We start from the raw sequence: 24,109 nt of genomic DNA, 5'->3' as shown, positions 1-24,109 counted from the left end.
AACTGAAGAAACACCGAAAGGCTGGACAGTGGTCAAAGTGAGTGACCTTAAGTTTGGATTCATACTTATAGGGAAGTGCTCATGTGACTGTGAAAGCTTCTTATCAAATGCTGGGATGAGCCATCACATTTAAAATCATTACCAAGCAGTTGTCAAAAAAGCTTGAAAAATAGCTCAGACAACAGAATACTTGAAAACACATATTTATAAACTACAGCAAAGCAGAACCATGAAGCAAGTATGAAGTGACCATCTTGAATAGGAGCAAAGATAATTGTTCCTGATAAGGAAAGTATACTTATCATTTGACTGATGCCTTTATCTGAGGAACTTAAAGATCAGTATACATCACAGCTGTCAGTTATTAAAGTTAGGAAATAAACTAGTTATCTTGGGGGTTTAAAGGTAAATGCCTTAGCTACTATACCTCACTGCCTGTTGTACCATACAATGAAGACTGTCACATAATTGCAGAAACAACAATCTCGTAAAAATATAACACTTAGACACACATATTAACTCAAAAATTCTTCCAGAATTCTTCCTTCTGGGTTAAAACGGTTTAATTTGAGACATTGGTTTAGGGGAACTCACTGACCTGAAAGTAACAGAACACTCATTTGCTTAACAGGACATTTCTTATATGTCACGCATGTTTCTTTTTGGTAAACATTTTTGGCTTACTTTTATTTTCAACTACAAAATAGCATTCTTTGTTCTAGACCAGGTGTCTGCAAAGTCAGGCCTGGAGGGCCACATTGACTGCAGGTTTTTGGTTCAACCCAATTGCTTAATCAGAAACCAGTCCTTGCCAATAAAAGATCTTATTCTATATAATGGCTTGTTAGTGTTTCCAATCTGCCAAGTCAAGTCATTCTTATATCTTTGACTTTTCTTTCCAAGTATATTATTAAATGATTTTTAGCCTGAAGCAGTTAAGTAATTCTCAGTCATTTACTTTTTACTCTTCAGCTACTATTTTTTTATTAACCTTGATAGTTCATTATGAATATACACAGGTGTAAATGGAAATAAGTTAAATTGAGAACTACTGGTTTCTTTGTTATTTACAAATTTAATGAGAAATTAAAACCAGTTAACACAGTTGCTTAAGACTAAAAAACAATTACAGTGGGAATCTTAACAAATGAGACAACAAAAACAAATCCATTCAATAATCCATCCATCCACCTGGGTATCTCCTTCTATCTATCTATCTATCTATCTATCTATCTATCTATCTATCTATCTATCTATCTATCTATCTATCTATCTATCTATCTATCTATCTATCTATCTATCTATCTATCTATCTATCTATCTATCCAAACACCCAGACAATGATCATGAAATGCAAGGTATAGATACAGGAATAGCTATAGGATTTGGAGAATGCACTTCCAAAAAGTATTAAGGACCATATAATGAAAATATTGTGAAGAGATTGTTTTTCAGCTGATTTATGATGTAGACAACTTAGCAAATAGTTAGCAAATAGTCACTTGTAAAGTGGCCAATTAAGAGAAATTACCGCATACATTCTGTGCATCCCTTTGTAAAGTTGTTCATTAAATTCCATAAGAGAGTTTTCCGGAAGTGAATTATTTAACACTATTTTAGTAAAAATACATGTCTTTGAGATGTTTTAAGCATTTAACAAGATGATTTCACATGTGGATTATGGAACATAAGTAACATTAAGTTTTTAATGGATGTTTTCAAACAGTTTGGCTTTGGTCATCATTGACTTAAATTGCATCAGAAACTTTTTTAAATCTCCATTATGCATGAAAACACGTGATTACAAACTACAAGGGATATGTAACAAGTAAAAAAATGTACTTTTTGGGTGGAGTACTCCTTTAAATACAGAATAAAAAAAAGAAAACAAGCTGGGTAACAGCTGCAACTTAGTTCATTTTAGTGTTGGAGAAAAACTAAGCCAGCAAATTAACCAAACATGCATTAAAGTAACTCTGTTTTGCACAAAATCAGTAATGGTTTTGAGAACAAGAACCAGTCTGGGCAGCATTAACAAAATCCAGTAAAATATAGTGCCTATCTAGTGCAGGTTCTGTATAACATATTAATTGGTGAACTAAACTCCAGCAAAAGTTTTGCTTCAACTGATTACTATCCAATGTGCAAGGGTCTGTACTTTTCACCCTCAAGCAGTTAAGGCCAAGTCCTCCTTATTCTACTACTAGGTACTCCACTGCCTATGCTTTTGCTACAGTATAGTCAACAATGGGCACTGCTAGGTATAATGATTTGAGCCACAGATACAGTGAGTAACAGTGAGATGGGGATCTAAGAAGCCAAAATTTCCTCGGCACCCAGGTCACCATTTTGGGCCAGAACAGATTCTCAGCTCTCTGCAGTGTGCCTGTGAAGCCTGAGAACAAAAAAGCATTCATACAGTATTTGGCAATTCCATAGTGTGTAAGGTTAGAATTCCAAAGTATGTTAAACCAGCAGTTAATGCTACATGCCTCCAAGGGGGCAAAGCGATCTGAAATTGAGGCTAAACTGGATCTTCTGGCCAATGATGAAGTATCTATCTTATTGTTGCATGTAGGCACTAACAATATTCATTTACAGCAATCTCAGGTATTAAAGGGGAACTTCATCTCTCTATGCAACAACGCAAAATGTAAAAGTTGGAATTTAATTTGTCTGACCCCTTACCAAGATTATTTAGAGGGGATGTGATTCATAGTAGAATGCATTCCATTCACAGCTTGCTAGAAACCTTGTGTGCAAATAAAAGCATAGCCTTTGTGAACAACTGAGATAATCTTTAGATTTTTTCAAGAGAGGTCGTCTTCATCCTATCTGGAGGGGATCTTTGCTTTTTCCCAAAATTCAGCAACAAAACTGCTTGGTGTGGTAGAAATTTAACATCTTATTAAAGAAAGAAACATACCCTAATAGGACAAATCATTTATCAGGGACGAGAAAAGCTGTTAATTGTATAAAAGAATGAATGAACATGGCTCCTCCTGTCATTTCAGGTCCAACGATCATGTCCTTCGGAGAGGAGTCCCAGGCACAAGTCGGTCCTAATTTCACATGCACCATAATTATTTCGTCAGCTTTGCAGTTTTTGAGATTCTGCTGGGAGTTCCCTCCGGGGTACGGATCACCCCACATTGGGCGCCAAAAACTGTGGTCAAAATTTAATATCTTATTAAAGAAGGAGAATTCAGTAATCAGGTAAGAGAAAAGCTGTTCATTGTATCTTTTAATTACTCCTCGGCAAAATGCCTTGAAGGGAACATTCTTCAAAAGCAGTCTGTTACAGCATGGTCAGAATGATCAGAATGGTCATAGAAACAAAGAATAGAGGTTCATTTTATAAACTGTTCAATATACGTACAGTGTCAATCAATGCATACATTTTACTCTGGTTGGTTCGTTGGTTTACACCCAAATGACTTATATAAAATAAAAGTCTATTATATTATATTCTGGTTCTTCTTATACCTTTTGAGATGAACCACCACCCTTGAAATTTCTGTGCATATAACAACCGTCCATTCTAATTTATAGGACATCTGCTGATTTCTAAGTCATCTCTTAGTCATCCTTCAGTACACTTGTATATTACATCAGTCTTTCTTCTGGTACATTCTTTATTTACTTGACCATCTCAGTATTTTTCCTAAACCAATTCTCATATTTCCGTGTACATTTTGTTGTTCACTTGATCTTTATCTCGTTTACTACATTTATTAACCCTTTATGCTATTTCTTAAAGATGAATGCTATGTTACCCTAAAATTATTCTTGCATACTGGCTGACTGTCCAGAGCACCTGCCAGACCTCAATCTTGTGATCTTAAATCACAGGCGGTTGTTTATCCCACCTGTACTCTCTTGTTGCCACTAATCCCTGTTGTGGGGCATCTTATAAATTTAGTCTTGATGCAAACCTTAAATTACTTGATAACCGAAAAATAAGGTGTATAATTAGACCAAGAGATAAAACCAGATTCTACACAGGGGCACCTGTAACAGAAACTTAATTCAAATTAAAACACAAAATATATCACCAGTTCAGAAAAATATATACGCTTTTAAATGCTGCTTATTAAACATTCACTCTCTTGGAAGTAAAGCTGCTTTGATAAATTATATTACATTAAGTACAAAATCTGATTTGTTTCTTCTCACTGTAATGAGAAACCAAGCAAAATGACACCTTTTATTGGCTAACTAAAAAGATTACAATTTGAAAGCTTTTGAGGCAACTCAGGCACCTTCTTTGGGAAAAATGTAATACAGAAACTGAAATTCTCTGTGTTTATATAGGCACTACGACAGGTACAGCATTGGAAAACCTTTAAGTGGGACAACTTAGATGAAAAAAAATAATAGACCTCTCCAGGCTAAGATTCATTTAGCAAGAGAGGAGAACAATGTATAGTCATGATCTTTTGATAAGATAACTGTCCAACAAAGTCTTTGGAAGGTTTGATAAGTTCTCCACACAATGTGGATCTGTAGTCAGGTTTTCTAGGTCGGTCTGAGAGATGTAAACAATCCTCATATCTTATTATAAAACTCTTGTCTGTATTTAAACCATGTTGTAATGTGTTAAATTTTAGCATAAATTCAACTTAACATTCTTTTCTCTCTTGCTGTGTTTTGAAGTTGCCTATAAGCACTGTGACTTTAAAGTCCTTCTCACAGTGTCCATGGCTGCTGAAGTGGGCTGCTACAGGAACATCTGTGTTGCCTTGCTTAATGTGGAACCTGTGTAAATTCATTCTTTGGCAGAGTGTTTGTCTAGTTTTTCCCATATAGAGGGCAGTGTCGGGACACTTCATACAGAGAATTAGGTAGACCACATTAGATGATATGCAGGAAAATTACATTTTTTATATTACTGTTTTCACTTTACATGATTCCACTCGGATCTGTCATTAGAAAGCATAACATTAATTTTCACTCATATGCAGATGACAACCCAGTTATACCTTACTTTTAGACCAAATGACGTTTCTCCAATGTTTTCCTTAATTAGATGTGTTAGTGAATTCAAGGAGTGGATGGATGAGAACTACTTGTCTTTGATCATAGACAAAACAGAAATGTTAATAATTGGAGGAAATGCTGCTGTTGGCATCAATTTTTTTTTCATTATTTAACTTAACTTGTTAGCCTTACTGAGTCAGCCCAGTTCTCTTTCACACTAGCATGTCATTTAAAGCACACATTACAAAACTGACCAAAATATGTTTTTTCCATCTTAAAATATTGGAAAATTAAGGCATTTTCTAAATATGCAGAATACTGAGAAATTAATTCATACATTTACCGTATTTTTAGTAGGATTGCGTACGGCAATGTGGTGTCCACTGACTGTTCAAATTGTTTTTTATACCGTTTTCAGTTAATTCAAAATGATGCTGCAACAATTTTTGCAAGAATAAGAAAATACAAAACATAACTCCAGTTCTTAAATCTTTATATTGGCCACCATTTAAGTTTAGGGCAGAATTCCAAATCTTTCTTTTATCATATAAAGCATTAAATGGCCAATGTCCTGCTTATTTATGGTTTGTTCACACATTAAGATTTCAAGATGCCAGTCTGCTTATGATTCCAAGGATTAATAAAATAACAGTGGAAGGCTGAGCTTTTAGTTACAGGGCCGCGAAGCTATGGAAATGTCTGCCTGCTAATATAAGAGGCCCCTTCAGTCTCAGCTTTTAAATCCAGGCTGAAGACACACTACTTCAGCTTAGCATACCCTGTGTAGAGCTGCTGATTAGCTGTGCATAATACATCTCTGTGATTAATCATTACTACTGAAATATAAGTAATATGATATTTATGCACTGTTACTAATGCTTGTCTACTCTGTTTCTCTTCTCGGTACTCAAATGTGGCACTTGGTGCCACTATTCTACTACTAAGTTGTTTGCCTGCCTATGGAAAAGTCATTTCTGATAAAAAAAAGCACTGGAACCATCAGGTAAAAAGGGTAATTTTATTGGATTGTTCGGCCCAGCACTGTCTCAACTGTGGAATGGCCAGTAGAGGGAAGGTGGCTTGTTGGCCAAAGTTTCCAGGACTCTGAAAAAATCTGTATCCTCATATGTGATAGTTCTGTATTTAGTGAGTTGCATAATCTATTTTTGAATTTTGCTTTGTAGTTTGTACTATTGTATTGTGTTATTGTGGTTGCAATGATAGATTGGCCAATGTCACAGTGAAGAGGATTACTTGTATTCTGTTTTGTGTATTGTATTTACCCTGTTTTTGGACACCCATTGCACATCCAAACTACAAGAAAGGTGTTTCTCTCAGATTTGTCTGTCCCAAGATTTCTTCCACTTTTTTCCATTCAAGGGTCTTTTTTTTGGTGAGTTTTTTTCTTGTTTTCTTAGGGAGTCAAAGCTAGGAGGGCAGTCAAAAAACAGGGCCTGTTAAAGCCCATTGTGGCACTCATTGTGTGATTTTGGGGTATACAATAAACAAATTGTTGTATGGGCTATTAAGCCTGACTACTTTTTCTTGCTTGGAAGAATTCTCAGTAAACTCTTCTTGATGAAACCACCTGCTCCCATTGGGAAATGAAAACACATGAAGACACTTCCTAAATGACCTCCCCTATCACTTATTTTTCGAAGTTTTAACAGTAGTATTTATTGTCTCTGTTTATGGATAAGAAGTTTACATAACTTTTCCATAAATTTGCCTAGAGCAGTGTTTCTCAGCCACTGGGTTATGACCCACTTTGGGTTGCGGGCTGCCATCAAGGGGTCGCGAATTGTTATTGTTTATCACATGGTAGTGGGGTTGCACAGTTGATTATGCTATATTCACCAAGGGGAGAAAGAGGTGGGTCACAAAGACACTTGAATGGAAAAAAGTGGGTTGTGACACCAAAAAAGTTGAGAAACATGGGCCTGCAAGTGCAAGGTGTAAACAAGTGTTAGACAGTGCAGCAGTGTATCAATTGGCACAGCAGGTCATTCACACATGGCCAAGATGGAAGTTATGCTAGCATGTACATATTTAGTAGTGAAAGCAAATCAATGACCACTCAAATCTATCACTAAATTAAATGGGTTTAAGAATGGGTGTTTGAAAGAATGGATGTTTGGATATACTGGTTATTGTTCTCATTTAAAAATTTCAAATGTACATATGCAGTCGTAAGCTGTTCCCTCTTGTAAAACTCAAAGCCTTTAAAACTAGAGGAGGGAACAAACAAATCCTGGTTATGAACATCTCTGGACATGTATGTTTTAGCATAACATCAAGCATGAGCAAGAAAAAAATCTAGAAAAATATTTTTAGGTAAATCTTCATTCCTAAAGTACCACCCTGCCAAAAACCCTGTCTCAAACAATTTAATTAAGAAAAGCAGTACAATGATTAAAAAGAATCAAATGTAATAAAGGCTGACCTTCATGATAAAGCTATTGTTTACACTCATACTGTTTAAGGCAATTTCAGCTTTAATGAAAGGATATAGAGATGAGAAAATCACTGAGGTGACTCTTCTCATTTGATTAGATGAAATAATTGTAGTCCTTGAAGCTGCAGCCACCAGTTTGTGTGTGTACAAGGTTAAACTGCAAACATCAATGTCTATTCTTCTTTTTTCCTACATGTAGATTTAAAGGCGTATTTACTTTTTTTCATTATTATACAAATAAATGGCACAATGACAGCAGTATAAAAATTAGTGCTGGCAAAATTTCAATTGATTATGTTTGCCAGGATTATCACACATCCCTTTGTTACATGATATTTATAATGTTACGCATAAATGAAAAAGTTAACAGAAAAATGTAACACTCATCAATAAATTAAATTAGTGTTTCTACTCCTGTACCCACATTCACTATTGTGTAACCACTACCATCCTCCATCAGTCCCTTTAGTTTCTTATAGTGAGATGAAATTTTCCACAAGGGCTTCTGGTTGTTTCTTGTCTGAACTACCTTTAAGCATAATTTGCTTGTGCAGTATGAAGTTAGGTCAGGATAATGCCAATAATTACCTATGATAGTGTAATATGTACTTTAATTACATTTTTTATTATCTTTCCATATACAATTTATACACCTTTTTAACTAAGTATTTTACCTAAATATTACACAAATGCATTTTGTGTATGTGCCTTAGTTACATGTGATTGTTTCCAATGTTCAAAAGATCCATATTTTTATAAGTGAATAGTTTTTCATTTTCTTCTCATTAATTTTCCATTTATATAATAAAAGTCTTGTCTTACTCCTTATTAATGTTAAACATGATTCTATCCCCTATACCTGGAATCCCAAAATATGGCACTAAAAATGAATGATGGCAACCAGCTTGTCACAATGACTGTTCAGATTACAGTCCAGGCATTTTGATCCTAAAGTGCCGACTATATATCATGTATACTTTTGTTCAGATTCACAATCCCAGGGTAGGGGCATCTCAAAAATAACTTTCTGAATCTGATTCACAATGAAATACAAATGTAGATAGTAGCCAATATGCAAAGATTTTCTAAGTGTTTTTTAAATACTATGTTTCATGAGACCCCTCCTTTAACCGTCACCTTATCGTGGTGGAGGGGTTTGCGTGTCCCAATGATCCTAGGAGCTCTGTTGTCCGGGGCTTTATGCCCCTGGTAGGGCCACCCAAGGCAAACTGGTCCTAGGTGAGGGATGAGACAAAGAGCAGTTAAACAAACCTCCTATGAAGAAAAACAATTTTGGACGGCGTTTTCCCTTGCCCGGACGCGGGTCACCGGGGCCCCACTCTGGAGCCAGGCCTGGAGGTGGGGCTCGATGGCGAGCGCCTGGTGGCCGGGCCTGCACCCATGGGGCTCGGCCGGGTACAGCCCGAAGAGGCAACGTGGGTCCCCCTTCCCATGGGCTCACCACCTATGGGAGGGGCCAAGGAGGTCGGGTGCAGTGTGAGTTGGGTGGTGGCCGAAGGCGGGGACCTTGGCGGTCCGATCCTCGGCTACAGAAACTGGCTCTTGGGACATGGAATGTCACCTCTCTGAAGGGGAAGGAGCCTGAGCTAGTGCGCGAAGTTGAGAGGTTCCGGCTAGATATAGTCGGACTCACCTCGATGCACAGCTTGGACTCTGGAACCAATCTCCTTGAGAGGGGCTGGACTCTCTACCACTCTGGAGTTGCCCCCGGTGAGAGGCGCCGAGCAGGTGTGGGTATACTTATTGCCCCCCAACTTGGAGCCTGTACATTGGGGTTTACCCCGGTGGACGAGAGGGTAGCTTCCCTTCGCCTTCGGGTGGGGGGGACGGGTCCTAACTGTTGTTTGTGCGTATGCACCGAACAGCAGTTCGGAGTACCCACCCTTTTTGGAGTCCCTGGAGGGGGTGCTAGAGGGCATACCTTCTGGGGACTCCCTCGTTCTGCTGGGAGACTTCAATGCTCACGTGGGCAATGACAGTGAGACCTGGAAGGGCGTGATTGGGAGGAATGGCCCCCCTGATCTGAACCCGAGCGGTGTTTTGTTATTGGACTTCTGTGCTCGTCACGGATTGTCCATAACGAACACCATGTTCAAGCATAGGGGTGTTCATATGTGCACTTGGCACCAGGACACCCTAGGCCTCAGTTCGATGATCGACTTTGTGGTCGTGTCGTCGGACTTGCGGCCACATGTCTTGGACACTCGGGTGAAGAGAGGGGCGGAGTTGTCAACTGATCACCACCTGGTGGTGAGTAGGCTTCGATGGTGGGGGAGGATGCCGGTCAGGCGTGGTAGGCCCAAACGTGTTGTGAGGGTCTGCTGGGAACGTCTGGCAGAGCCCCCTGTCAGAAGTAGCTTCAACTCCCACCTCCGGCAGAACTTCGACCACATCCCGAGGGAGGTGGGGGGACATTGAGTCCGAATGGGCCATGTTCCGTGCCTCTATTGTTGAGGCAGCTGACCGGAGCTGTGGCCGTAAGGTGGTCGGTGCCTGTCGTGGCGGCAATCCCCGAACCCGCTGGTGGACACCGGCGGTGAAGGATGCCGTCAAGCTGAAGAAGGAGTCCTACAGGACCCTTTTGTCCTGTGGGACCCCGGAGGCAGCTGATAGGTACCGGCAGGCCAAGCGGAATGCGGCTTTGGTGGTTGCTGAGGCAAAAACTCGGGCGTGGGAGGAGTTTGGGGAGGCCATGGAGAATGACTTTCGGACGGTTTCGAGGAGATTCTGGTCCACCATCCGGCGTCTCAGGAAGGGGAAGCAGTGCAGTGTCAACACTGTATATGGTGGGGATGGTGCGCTGCTGACCTCGACTCGGGACGTTGTGGGTCGGTGGGGGGAATACTTCGAAGACCTCCTCAATCCCATTAACATGCCTTCCAATGAGGAAGCAGAGCCTGGGGACTCAGAGGTGGGCTCCCCCATCTCTGGGACTGAGGTCACCGAGGTGGTCAAAAAACTCCTTGGTGGCAGGGCCCCGGGGGTGGATGAGATACGCCCGGAGTTCCTCAAGGCTCTGGATGTTGTAGGACTGTCTTGGCTGACACGCCTCTGCAACATCGCATGGACATCAGGGACAGTGCCTCTGGATTGGCAGAGCGGGGTGGTGGTCCCCCTCTTTAAGAAGGGGGATCGGAGGGTGTGTTCCAACTACAGAGGGATCACACTCCTCAGCCTCCCTGGAAAAGTCTATTCAGGGGTCCTGGAGAGGAGGGTCCGTCGGATAGTCGAGCCTCGGATTCAGGAGGAACAGTGTGGTTTTCGTCCTGGTCGCGGAACAGTGGACCAGCTCTATACCCTTAGCAGGGTCCTGGAGGGTGCATGGGAGTTTGCCCAACCAGTCTACATGTGTTTTGTGGACTTAGAAAAGGCATTCGACCGTTTCCCTCGGGGAATCCTGTGGGGGGTACTCCGAGAGTATGGGGTACCGGCCCCCCTGATAAGGGGCTGTTCAGTCCCTGTACGATCGGTGCCAGAGCTTGGTCCGCATTGCCGGCAGTAAGTCGAACCCGTTTCCAGTGAGAGTTGGACTCCGCCAGGGCTGCCCTTTGTCACCGATTATGTTCATAACTTTTATGGACAGAATTTCTAGGCGCAGCCAGGGTGTTGAGGGGGTCCAGTTTGGTGGGCTCAGGATTGGGTCACTGCTTTTTGCAGATGATGTTGTCCTGTTTGCTTCATCAGGCCGTGATCTTCAGCTCTCTCTGGATCGGTTCGCAGCCGAGTGTGAAGCGGCTGGGATGAGAATCAGCACCTCCAAATCCGAGACCATGGTCCTCAGCCGGAAAAGGGTGGAGTGCCCTCTCAGGGTTGGGAGCGAGATCCTGCCCCAAGTGGAGGAGTTCAAGTATCTCGGGGTCTTGTTCACGAGTGAGGGAAGAATGGAGCGTGAGATCGACAGGCGGATCGGTGCGGCATCCGCAGTAATGCGGGCATTGCATCGGTCTGTCGTGGTGAAAAAGGAGCTGAGCCGCAAGGCGAAGCTCTCAATTTACCAGTCGATCTATGTTCCTACCCTCACCTATGGTCATGAGCTATGGGTAGTGACCGAAAGAACGAGATCGCGAATACAAGCGGCTGAAATGAGTTTCCTCCGCAGGGTGTCTGGGCTTTCCCTTAAAGATAGGGTGAGAAGCTCAGTCATCCGGGAGGGGCTCAGAGTAGAGCCGCTGCTCCTCCGCATCGAGAGGAGTCAGATGAGGTGGCTCGGGCATCTGATCAGGATGCCTCCTGGACGCCTCCCTGGTGAGGTGTTCCGGGCACGTCCAACCGGGAGGAGGCCCCGGGGAAGACCCAGGACACGTTGGAGGGACTATGTCTCTCGACTGGCCTGGGAACGCCTTGGGATTCTCCCGGAAGAGCTAGAAGAAGTGGCCGGGGAGAGGGAAGTCTGGGCATCTCTGCTCAAGCTGCTGCCCCCGCGACCCGACCTCGGATAAGCGGGAGACAATGGATGGATGGATGGATGTTTCATGAGAAAACTTAAGCTGCAAAACTAACTACTTTGCAATATTAGGAACATATAAATTTGATCTAAAATATTATGCTTCATTTTTGGGCTTTTAAATGCTTATTTCTTACTAGCTGTCTGCCACAGCTCCACCCACTTAGTGGTGAAACAGGACAGTGAGGAGGGCCCTGCCCGGCTCCCTATTCTTGGCATCACACTTCCTCCTCCCCTCGGCCCACAGCCTCTGTCTCGGATTAGCGTGAATATATTGCTCCTGCAAGTGAACTATGTTTCTTAGCGCAATGAAAGAAGTTGCAAAATCAACTGTAATGTTCAAGCAAATTATAGCAAAAAACCCAATCTAAATCTGTTAAGTAGTTCTCTAATTCGCTAGCGATGCTGACACGTGAGTGAGGAGGGTCCCGCCCCCCTCCCCTTGGCCACCTGCATGTCTCTTGGATTTGTGCAAATAAATTGGTACTACGAGTGAACTATGATTCTTATCGCGATGAGAGAAGTCGCAAAATCAACTGGAATGCTCAAGCTTATTATAGAAAAAAACCCGATCTAAATCCGTTAAGTAGTTCTCTCCTGAAAAGCGGACAGACATACACACTGACAGACAGACATTGGATTTTATATACTGTATATATATATATATATATATATATATATATATAGAGAGAGAGAGAGAGAGAGAGAGAGAGAGAGAGAGAGAGAGATTTGTATTACTGTTTTACTGTTGTATTGGTAATCTAATCATAGTATTATTTTGTTACTGCTGTTAACAGCTGCTGCCATTTTGTATTGAAATGTTCACAATCACTGCCATCTTGTTTATGACAATGGCACCTATTGCTAATCACATGTTTTAGATGACACATAACCTGTGACATCAGTACATTGCAGCTTTAAAAAATTAACCTAACTAACATTTTAAACATTCTAAACATTTTAACATTTTCTTTCTTAAAACAAATTGTAAAAAGGTATTTCCTTAGTTTTTGCCTTGACTTTGATTTTTGGTTAATTTTTTAATTTTGTCTGAAAGTATGATTGCTCTTTCAGTCCCTGCCTGCGTTAAACCAATACTTTAGTATGCTCCATAAAGAATTTTCTTTTCTCTGTTATTCTCATATCTCATTTTCTTTTCTGAATGTCATCAGTCCTAACATTTATAACACACAACATCCTGTTAAAATGTTGCCTATTAACCATCCACTTGATCAAAAAAACAACTTGTTGTCAAGTAATTAAATTATTTTAACCAGAAATCTGTTCACTTTTTTTTTTTACTGAGACTGGCATAGACATATAGTCTTTTGACTCTTCATGATAAATTTTATCATTTTCCATAAATCACACATTGCTGGCGTTGGATCTGGAGTGACTTTAAATGCTGAACTTTAATTAGCTTCGTGATACAATATTCTTAAGTACTCATGATAGATGCTAAAGCTGAATCAAATACAGGTATAATACTAATTCATAGATCTGATCATATTCTTCACTATTAGAAGAGTTAAGGAACCTCTTTTTCCTGAATCAGCTGTAAATTGCAATAACATTTTGATTAAATAATGCTGTTAGCAAATATTTTCTTTCTCCAATTCTGTAGGATTTTTCCAAACAAAAAAAATGATAATATCTAATCTTTCATTTTATTGCTCATGTTTTAACATTAAAAATGTAATTATCTGTCTTATTTGTGAAGCAATTTAAAATCATTATATGGGTACATGTAATAGTTCCATTCTAGTGGTGATAAATGCCCTGTTAAAAAGAGGAAAAAAGAACTGTCATACTCTCAAAATGATGAGACAAATGTAGATCTGTTTAGAAGGACTACAACATGTCCGTGAAACAGGCTTTAGACAAAGCAACTTCTCTATAAACAAAAGGAATTACAGCAAAAAGAGATTTACTATTGTTTAAAGATAACACATTTCCTCCTAAATTTGCATGTAGCAAATTGGAGCTTAAATGGACTTTAATACAGTCTTTGTGATTTGAAAATATCAGGCAACATAAAAAAGCTCTCTACAAGGCCTGCTATGAATACTACTCACACATAAGATACATTAACAGGGCTCAGGTCCTATTTAGATCAACAAATAACCTGACAAATAAGGGCTTTAACATATTGTAATATAGTAAGTCACCCAAAAAATATTTTTATAGCTAGGTGCCTTGTGTAGTAAGTGTGTAGTTGCTCATGAAAATAATATATACCATTGCAATAAACAGAAGTAAATACTTATACAATTAAAAGTAAGAAGAGTATTTTTTGTTTTAAAACAGTATTTGTGTGTGATTGCTTAGAATGCAAAACTAAACCAATCCATGTTGCTACACTGCTGTATAATCTTATTCAAACACTTCTGTGGCAAATTCTTCCAACTTTCTTGAAAAATTCCCATAAGTCTTTTGTTCTTTTAGATGCCCAAGAGAACTCCCTCACCTTAGATTATGTTGAGGTTGGTAGCCAATCTATTACTGTTACATCGGCAAACATCCTTTCTAAACTGGTCTTAATCTTGTTTACAGTGGATATGGGGTTATTACCATGGTGAAAGACAAGGTTTTTGACAATACATCATTTTCCAAAGGCAAAGCATGAGAAAACAAATTGTGTTCATACTGTATACCTCAGCAGTTGCCATTACATCAATTTTGTTCAGATCCCCAATGCTGCTGAATAAAACACAACCAGACAGTGTCAAAACTACGACCTCCACAAAAGGACTAGCTTTAATGAACTTCTTGTAATCTTTGTGAAAAAAATCTAATTTGGACTTATCCATATGCCTTTCTGCCACTGGTTGCATCTCAGTACGTTAAGGCCTTTCACACACTGCAATTTTTCCTGCTTTTTTTTAGAAACAATAATTGCTTATTCAGCAAGAAACCCTTTAAGACTTCTTCAGACAACTGGAGCATTTGCTTTGTGAATCTACAGATGCTTAACAAACGCTTCATTGGATATACTTCTGTCCCTTATGGAAGTGTCCTTTAAGTACTGTTCATTAGGTTCAGACAGCTATTTCACTCTTACACGTAACTTTCTCTTTTCAACTTGTCCAGGTTCCTAAAATGTATTTATACCAACTTGAAGACCACATCTTAAAAATCCTGTTTGCTGTGTTTTGATCACTGAAGGTAGTCTTGCTGATACAAAATTACTGTATGTTGGTCAAGTTGAAGTTGTGTTAGCTAAGATGTTCCCACAACTGTTCTTCAGATACTCTAGTATATTCACGATTACCATCTAATACACGCATTTACTTGTAAAATTGTAACAGTAGGCAACGTAAACACTATATCATTCGTTTAAATCACATGTGCTGCTGTTGGAATTTAACCAATACAGGAAACAACTGAAGGGCCTCAAGCAGAGGTTTGGGAAGCAAACTGGTGATGTTCTAGCCTCCTCACGAATAACTTACCAATATGCTTTTGAAAAAGCGCAATAAATTCTCACTAATTTTTGCTGTATCGAGTATTATTTGTATGTTTCTTAATGTTATACAGTGTTTTCATTAACAAATAAGCAATTACTTCCTAGAGAGATAGCTTTAAAAATATTTTTGGTGACCTAAGATTTTTGCACATTATTTGTGTGTGACACAATTCCATCAAATATTAGTGAAAAATGTTTCATGGATTCTTTTCAAAATAAACTAGATAACATATGATTGCAGATTTTACAGTCATATTACAGATCTAAAACTGCTGGACTACATATCATCATTTCCTGATAACACTAGAATGTTTAAATTAAAAACAAAACAAAACAGTTCTGTTAAAATAAATAAATAAATAAACCTACTACCTAATTAAGTATATCTAGTTTGTCAAATAGTTTAATTTTGGCTTTTATAATTGACATAACACAGATGCTGCATTAGCTCTTATTGTAAAAGGTATTTCAGTTTCCTCCATTGTATAAAATGCCACTAACATAATTTCAGAGTATTTTATTGTAATGACTATAATGTTCTACAACACTGGATCAAAATTTAGTCTGAATTACAGGCTCTGTTCTAAGGTGGTTTACTCCATACTTAAATCATTTTCAGAATGTGGAGATGACTGAAAACAGTACCCTCTCATTACAGCCCTATGCAAATATGATGTTCCTCAGAGTTGGGTGCTGAAAACTGTTCTTCTTTTTTAGTGTACATGTTGCCATTTGGAAATGTAATTCAAAAATATATTAAATCTCCTTCCCATGCTGATGATCAATTGTATTTACCAATAAAACTCAATAATGCTTAATGAATTTAAACAATGAATGAGTGAACTTATTGTCCATAAATTCAGAAAAAAGATACAGCTACTTTGTCAAGATGAACCTTTAGTAAATCATAATTCTGCAGAAAGGAAGACAAAACTGACAGCAATTCATTTTTGGAGGCCTTAAACTTTAGATGGGTTGAATCTACATTAAATTTACATTTCATTCTTTAAACTTTGAAGATTTCTGATACGGTGATATGTAGAAATACTGATTCATTCATTTGTCTCAAGAAGAACTGATAGCTGTAATACTTTATTTTCAGGCTATTCGAGACTGCTCTAGCTACTGCTCCACAGTTAATCCAAAATATGGCATCATTGCCAGAAAAAGAAGTATGACCACATAACTTCAGTTCTAGATCCACTACAATGGTTTAATGCAGTGGTTTTCACACTTGGGGCCCCAGCAGTCCTGTATTCCAATTTTAAATATTGTCTTCAAACTGCCATAATTTTTACATAAACATAACTCAGAATGTTCTTCAGTTGTTTTATAAAGCTAGCCATGTATTAAGCTATTAGCTGACATGTAAGGGAACATCATATATATATCAAAAAAGTATCCCATTAGTTACCTGGTGGCCAAATCCGACTCTCCATGTTTGGATGCATTTCTGTTTCACTGCTCAGACTCACAGTGCCACTGCTACGAGACAACATTCCTGCCTGTGCCAATCTGAATCTCTCTCTGTTCACATGGGTCTGAGGATACAGCTCCCCAAGTTTTTTGAAGTGATCCTGTGATCCTTGTCTGGATTGAGACTAGTCTCAAACTGTGCACCAAGACTGATGGATTGTTGCAAAAGAGAATGTTATAAGAGACATTTTTTCCCTCTCTCTCTCTCTTTCTCAGGTCCAGATCACCACCATTACAACATTTCTTAGCTGTTGTACCATCATTTTTAGAACATTTTATGAAATTGTCAGATTAATGCTGAAGAGTATACACTAATTCTTAGCTTTCAGACTTTCCACTCTTTCTGACCTCAATTTGTATGTAACTTGTTAGGATTTTTTTTTACTTCTTTTTATCTTAATTCATATGTAACTGTATATTTTTTGTGAATTAAAAGTTTGGACATTTCTACTTTTTTCCACACCACTATTATTATATTATAAAATAATTAATTAAAAAGCATTTGGCATAAATAAGAAAAATTAAAAGACACACACCCACACAAAAAAACTATATGCAATCTGTTGTTAAAATTTCCAAATACAATACAGTATGTGGTGGGGGGAAATAAAAAAATATGACCTTTAGTTGTGCCTAGTAAGAGTTCAGTACTTAACAATTTAGGACCAAAAAATTGTGGTACTTTTAAACATTTTATTTCTTGGAAAGGGGAACACCAAGAAAAAAGGTTGTAAACCCATGGCCTAAAGATGTGATAAAATGTTGTATGACATGTGTCTCAATAGTCTGCTGTAGTTATGTAAATTAATAGGTCTGCTATTATCCAAAATCATGGAACCCCTGGCTTAGAGTCAAACTGAAAGATGATTTTAAACTGCTGCACACAGAATTATTGTAAATGAAAACATTCAATGTAAAAATAAACAGAAAATGAATTGTTTTGTACAAAAGATAAGCCAATTATACTTGGTGTATCTTTCATTTTGAAAGGTTAAAAAATTGCATTTACTCTAAATAACTTACCTATCATGACTGTATACTTTATTAAGTATGCTCTCACTACTTTAATTCTAGAAACAGGGAAATGTGATTATATTTAGTGAACATATTCATAAAGATTTTAGTTTCTGCTTCTGATCTATGCTTCTTCAGCAGTACAATGGCACCTAGAGCTAGTTAACCTTTAAAAACACTTTTTTTTCAGCAATAACGATCTTGATTATTGATTTATTATAATATCACTACATATAATAAGTGCAAAATAAAAATGCATTACTACTAAAAACTCATGTACATTCTTTCCAACAAGCACAATTAAAGATAAATGAAATTGCATGCCTTTACATATCATTAAAATATACATTGAATTAGCAACATTATGAACTTTTGACCGGATAAAGGAAACCTATAACCACTGTAGATGTCAATCATCTTTCTTTTGTATTTTTTGATATTTGTGCTATTTTTCCTTTAACAAAGGAAGTCTGTTTTCCTTCAATTGTTTATTTTCAAAATTCTTAATCTCTGAATATGTGGCCTTGGTGAAAAAAATAGATTTATTCCTTGAGAATAAAAGAGTGTATAATACTGATTAATGTGTGCAGTGGTGTTGATTGCTTTTGTTACTGTAGTAAACTTAAGTTTTACTTACATACTTATTATGTCTTTCTGAATTTAGCATACATTAATAAATTACAGAGTGTGAATGTTTATCTATAACATAAAGTATCATTTTATAGTATATTTATCTGTCATGATAATGTTTCTCAGTGTAATTATCACAACTTTAAAGCAGACATTGGTTACCAAAGGATTATAATATTTTTTTAAAATGAAAAATAATTAAACATAATGAAGCATCTGATTTTCCCACAAATGTTAATTTATTAATTTTCCAAATCTGGTTATTAAACCTATCAATTATGGAGAATCCACTGCATCCACTAAACAGTATCATCTCCACACAGAGGAGCAGCTTCAGCGACAGACTGCTGTCACTGTCCTGCTCCACTGACAGACTGAGGAGATCATTCCTCCCCCAAACTATGCGACTCTTCAGTTCCACCCGGGGGGGTAAACGTTAACATTATTCAAAGTTATTGTCTGTTTTTACCTGCATTTTTATTACTCTTTAATTTAATATTGTTTTTTGTATCAGTATGCTGCTGCTGGAGTATGTGAATTTCCCCTTGGGATTAATAAAGTATCTATCTATCTATCTATCTATCTATCTATCTATCTATCTATCTATCTATCTATCTATCTATCTATCTATCTATCTATCTATCTATCTATCTATCTATCTATCTATCTATCTATCTATCTATCTATCTATCTATCTATCTATCTATCTATCTATCTAAAATGCATAGTTCAAGCATAAAGCCATGAGCAGCTCTTGATGCCAGTCCATTGTAGGGCACGTTTACAAACACATTCACAAGGTAAACACACAGTCACCAGTGCTCTAAACTGCTAGGCACTGAAAGGTGGTTGAAAACCAAAATAGTTAGGGAAAACCCACATGGACACCAGGAGAATGTAAAAACTTGTCAGAGACAGTGTGTGGGCTGTGAGTTCAACTCAAGTGTCTATAGCTGTGATGCTGCAAAGTTAACCAGTGTGTCTCCCGCCCACAAACATGTTTCTGTTAAATATGCTATCTTTTTTAGGTTAGTCAAGATTCTTTTTTAGGTTAGTCAAGATTAGAACTGGATTAGTGATGAGTTGACAAAGTGGATCACTGCTGACATCAAGCAATACATTTTGAAATGGTGATATGGAAATGCAAAAGAAATGCAGTTAGAATTTCAATAAAAAATCAGCGTGGCTAAAAGTTAGTATGAGAGTAAACTAATGAAGTAATATAGCAACAGTAATAATCTGTACAAACTTGTGCATGGATTGGAAATGCTTACAAACTACAAAGTAAAAAGTAATCCAATCACATCTGCATTTTCCCTTCCAGATGAACTGAATGCTTTCTGTGCCCACTTTGATAACAAGTAGCCCCTCATTCAAATGTCAGGAGCACCACAAGATTCATCCTTCTTTGTTTTCATACATGACGTTAGGATGAATTTTTAAAAATTAATACCTATGAGGTAGATAGATAGATAGATAGATAGGTATCTGGTCTGGAGGGAATTCCAAGGCATGTATTAAAAACTTGCAGCAGCTTAACAGTTGTATTCACTGACATTTTAAATATTTTGCTGAGAGAACCTGCGGGGCCTGCCAGCTTCAAAACAAAAACATTATACCTGTGCCTAAGGAAACAAAAGTGGAATGTCTGAATAACTACTGACCAGTGGCACTTCAATCATGATGAAGTATTCTGAAAGACTATTTTTAGGATTTATTAAACAGAATAGGGCGGCACGGTGGCGCAGTGGGTAGCACTGCTGCCTCGCAGTTGGGTGACCTGGGGACCCGGGTTTGCATCCCGGGCCCTCCCTGCGTGGAGTTTGCATGTTCTCCCCGTGTCTGCGTGGGTTTCCTCTGGGCGCTTCGGTTTCCTCCCACAGTCCAAAGACATGCAGGTTAGGTGGATTGGTGATTCTAAATTGGCCCTAGTGTGTGCTTGGTGTTTGTGTGTGTCCTGCGGTGGGTTGGCACCCTGCCCGGGATTGGTTCCTGCTTTGTGCCCTGTGTTGGCTGGGATTGGCTCCAGCAGACCCCCGTGACCCTGTGTTTGGATTCAGCGGGTTGGAAAATGGATGGATGGATAAACAGAATATTCCAGAGAGTCATAATTAACTTCAGTTTGTACAGTATATACTGTAGTCCATTTTATAGACTACAGCTCAGCATTTAACACTATTGTACCAACAAAGGTGACTACCAACCTCCTCAGCTTAGGGATTAGCGTTATCCTCTACAGCTGGAGCTTGAACTTTCTAACCGACTAACTTCAACAAGTGCTGATTCTCAATACAGTCACTTCAAGTGGTAGAGTGTTGAACCTCCTTTGTACTCCTTGTTCACCTATGACTTAATAGAAAGACAGCTCCAACTCCATCATTAAATTTAGTGACCACACTACCATCATAGGCCTGATCATTAATAATAATGAGACAGCTTGCTTAGAAGAGCTTACCTGTTCACTAAATGAAATCTTGCCAGGACAACAATTTCTTCCTTAATGGCAGCCAAAGCAAGAAGATGGTCAAAGACTTCAGGAAGTGGTAGGCAGATCACACTGCTACATACAAAGAAGGGAATGTTGTTGAAAGAGTGAGCAGCATTAAATTTCTTGGAGTGACACTCACTGATGAACTAAAGCAGGCAAAATACTTTTTAGCTCTTGTCAAAACGACTCAGACATCTGAGGACAGCTTGTGTTTCTTCATTTGTTCTCATGGACTGCACAGCTGAGTCCATTCTCACTGGCTGCATCACATCTCTGTATGGTACATATTTGGCACAAGAACATAAAGCACTGCAGTGGGTAGTGAAGGTGATACAGAATATTACCAGCACCCAGCTGCCTTTTCTTTGGTACTTATATAAGAATTACTGTGTTAGAATGGCAAACAGAATTATTGCAGATCTTAGCCATCCTTAATAGTCACTTTTCTCACTCTTTCCTTTCCTTCTTGGAAATGGTACAGGAAGAACAAAAAATGTGACATAAGAGTATGATAAACATATATATACTTACAAATAATTGTGGCATATATTGTGTTTATATGCAGTAAATACATATATATGGAAAAGGAAGGAGACCTGGGGAGCGCTGATATTCCCCTTCCAGGACATGGACATGCTGCTCTGATTGGGCTTGGATATCTGAAATGTCGAGACAGTGGGTGACTGCCTGAAATAGGCAGAACATTCTGCTGTACATAGGGTGGCAGCATCCCATCTGATGAGCCCCAGTATAGACACCTGAAGAAGACTACATGTGTTGTGGTCCCAGGGGACTGCCCTGCCTGGTTCTGTGGGGGCCACCAGGGGAAGCTGTTGGATACTGTGAATGATGAAGTCGAAAAACAACTGGAAAAACACCAATTTAAAATAAAAAGCAATTTCTTTATTCTTTGTGAATTAAAAAGACTGAGAGACTGCCCTCCGCCCCAGCTCAGTCAACTGATTTGGGTTCAGACAGACTGCTCTAAAAGTAAAAATTTTCTCTCTTTTATTACAAAGCTTGTTCATTAGCCAAAGAGAGAACAGAAAAAAACATAGCAGTTCATTTTGAGGTCATACATAGATTACGGTTACATCCTGATTTATGACATACAGGAGTATACCAAAACAAAGGGCCACCAGGCACTTGCATTCCTCAGGAATATGCCCTTCTCGGTATACACACACAAGACCAATTTAAGCAGTTTCTTATAGTTCATTACATTAGTTATAAAGAGATTGCATTCTTCTAGTTTTAATATCTTCATTACATTATAATTGTTTGGTTAGATTAATAATCCTTATTTATTAATTCATAAATGACATGTTTTCTTATATTTTTAAACAAGAGTAAAGAAACAATCACATTAATTTATAATATCAGATGGTGTTCTGTTAGTATCAAGAGGTTAGCATTTTCACATAAAAGAATGTAAGTTAATCATATAATTCTGTGCACAAGCTTAATTCTTTTTCTACCTAAATGAAGAACAAATTCATATAGAAATAATAAATCATATAGCTCTCTGCAGCATGATTAATACAAAATACAGTCATTGGTATTTGTGGGTTAAATACTTATAATCATCTGCGGTGGGCTGGCGCCCTGCCCGGGGTCTGCTTCCTGCCTTGCGCCCTGTGTTGGCTGGGATTGGCTCCAGCAGACCCCCAAGACCCTGTAGTTAGGATAAAGCAGGTTGAATAATGGATAGATGGATGGATACTTATAATCATTACAGTTAATAATGTTTTTTCTTCTTTCTCAATTCTGATGGCACAAGTGCTTCCCAGGGTCAATAGATTAAGCACCAGAAGTATTTCTGGAACTAAAAGCAAGGAAGGGGAAGTTGGAGTCTGATGTGTGGGAGGGAGTGAAGTTGTAGAAAAAGAAAAGAAAAAGTAGAAAAAGTACTGCTGCGTTGTGCTGAAGGTATTGTTTAAGTTAAAAGCAGTTTAATTGAACTGCCATTGTTGTGGTGCAATTGTTGGATGCTCCTATATTCATTGCATTCGTAATCTGAGTCCCGACCTGAATTTTATGGGTGGTTACCTACCAGGTAACGTTTGTGGTTGGTCTGCAAACCAGGGAATGTTGCATAGTTTACTGTCAAATAATGCAAAGAGTACGTGACACGTGTTTCACCCTCATTTGGGCTCATCAGGCATACACACTCTACTGACGTCAGCGTCAGAGACGAAGCCCCTTTACGCTGCGCCAGGGCGTGTGGTTCGTTTATTTGGCAGCCTGTAGGTCCGGAGTAATTACATTCATTCGATCCCCGAGAGGGGATATGTACATAAACATGCAGCCTATGTATACCTTTTTTGTGTGTGCATCTTTTGTTGGTATTATTGAGACTGTACTGATGAGACATGCATATAAGAAATTCATTGCACTATATACACACAACAATAAAGTTAATCTTTCATTACCTACTGCAGAAACTGTCCAGCAGTACTTTAAATGAAATTTTACATGATTCAAATGAAAATAAATAGCCGATAACAGTAAATAAAAAGATATATAAAAGGCCTGAATCAAATCAAGGTATGTAGTAATGTACATAAAGGACAACTAATTACACAATCAATTTAACAGGATTTTCAAGGAAAACCCTGTGTTAGGATATAGCGGGCTGGAAAATGACTGACTGACATTTACTGGCTACTGGCTACCTTGCAAGGCACAGGTAAATTGGTCAAATGCTGTATGCGCTACAGATATTTTTAAACGTTTTTCTTTAAAATAATTTCTAAAGTTTCCAGTGCAAAATACAAAAGTGAATCGATTGTTAAAGAATGTGACAAGTTAATTGCAAATGGTAACGTGTGTGTGGTGGTGACATGAATGTGCTCTACAACAGGCTTTTGCCCTGCCCAGGCTTAATATCTGCTTTGCGCTTGCATAGGCCACACTACGGTATAAAAAGGATAAATTGGCATGAAAAAGGATGGATGGATGGACAAGGATCATTTATGAAGTGAGCTTTGCAGTACATTAGAATACAATACCCTTACATCCCATTCTCAACAGTGTTTCCACTGACTTCACCTTTAATTTACAATGAAGTGCAAATCCTCCACATTACCATATTAAAATACACCAACTGTTATGTACATTATAAGCTGCGAGTCT

The sequence above is a fragment of the Erpetoichthys calabaricus genome, chromosome 2 (assembly GCF_900747795.2).
Source record: "Erpetoichthys calabaricus chromosome 2, fErpCal1.3, whole genome shotgun sequence".
NCBI lineage: Eukaryota > Metazoa > Chordata > Cladistia > Polypteriformes > Polypteridae > Erpetoichthys > Erpetoichthys calabaricus.
Note: the sequence above shows the minus strand (reverse complement) of the source record.